The 1,553-nt window shown below is 39.8% G+C and overlaps 1 pseudogene; it reads right to left on the bottom strand.

Annotated features, from left to right (window-relative positions):
• Positions 1-565, bottom strand: part of LOC118334355 — a 15,174-nt pseudogene extending 14,609 nt beyond the window's left edge.
• Between the last annotated feature and the right edge of the window lie 988 nt (positions 566-1,553).

Genomic DNA, 1,553 nt, shown 5'->3' on the forward strand with positions numbered 1-1,553 from the left:
TGGATTCCACATTTTTTATCTGATACACTTGGGTGATCGATAGTCTATTTTTTTGTCAGTCTGTAGCATAATGTTACACGTGCACTGTGTATAGGGGCTCTTTTTATGGTACCAAAAGTGACCTTCATTGGAGGGCAGATTTTATCAGATTTCAAGTTTCAATAAAAACTTTTTGACATGAGCTCCACCGCAAGGATAGCGTAGTGATTGTGTTAAATAACTGCGACTAAACTACAGCCTGAGCACTCATTTTTTCAACTTTCCGCACTGGGTGTTGACATTCAACAAGTAACAGTAACAACTCAATTCCTGCTTGTGGGATACGTGTGCAAGAATAGATATCATGCCGGACGGAAAGAAATTCTCGTAGTTCATTTCAGGCCTGCTGGAGTGCAGACGTGGAGGGCATATAGACCCTTTACAGTGTGTATAACTCTGCCTCAGTCATAGTTCAAAGGTAGAAACAGAAGAGTGTCTGCGGCTGAGGTAACTCATACAGTGACAGTAGTCTGAACTTCTGGTCTCTCTCTCTCTTTCCTGCCCTGCGGAAACATATTCTCAAAGAAGGCGGCGTGTGGATCCGTGTGCAGGGGCGGATCTAGAGAAATTCAGGAATTCATGGGGTGGCCATAGGGTGGCATGGAGACTTCAAGGGGTGGCACATATGTATTCATTTAATCACAAACAATCACATGTATCAATATTTGCTTGGGAAAGGCCCCAAAACATTATATTATTGTGGCACACTAGTAAAGCATTGAATATAAATATCTAAAAGGTGGCATTAGAAATCAATAAAGTATTTAATTAATTAATTCAGTTAGTTTTTGCATTGAACCGGTTAAAGGACCAGTGTGTAGGATTTAGTGGCATGTAGCTGTGGGGTGAAGAAACTAACTGAACACTGCTTACGTCTGTATTTGACAACCAGGGAATGAGAACGAGCTGTGAAGTGCGTAAGAGAAACTACAGTATCCACAAAACTTGTGAAAAAGACCCTATCTACAACCACTGTTTGGTTTGTCTGTTGTGAGCTACTGTAGAAACATGGCTCCATGGAGGGCAACCTGCAGTGTTCAAGTTTCTTTAGTCCTCTATGGACCAAACAACTGATCGATTAATAGAGAAAATGATCAACAGATTAATCGAATGAAAATAATTTGATTACATAATGCATGCATGGTGACTATACCACTATATGCCTTTAAACCAATGTCCATATGCTTTACATTAAAAAGTAAAAACAGGTGAATGATATTGTCTAATGGTCTTATAAACAAGAACATTTCTTCCTTGTTAAATTTCTGTGGTCACAGTAATAAAAAGCAGAATATTTGGGAGGGCAGTTGTCCTATGAGATGTCACTCTGCACAAGAGGAACTGAAACTTTACTTATTTTCAATCACACACTGCATAAAAAGCACTGAGCTGTGATTCATTTGCATCAAACCAGCCTGATCTGCCCTATCAACCGTCTGTTATGAACTTTATTTCTGTTAATAAACCATTGAACCGGTCTACCTGCTGCTGTGTGCGTTTCAGTCCTATTCCTG

This window comes from Morone saxatilis, unplaced genomic scaffold (assembly GCF_004916995.1).
Source record: "Morone saxatilis isolate NCDOM2014 unplaced genomic scaffold, NCSU_SB_2.0 Contig1, whole genome shotgun sequence".
Lineage (NCBI taxonomy): Eukaryota > Metazoa > Chordata > Actinopteri > Moronidae > Morone > Morone saxatilis.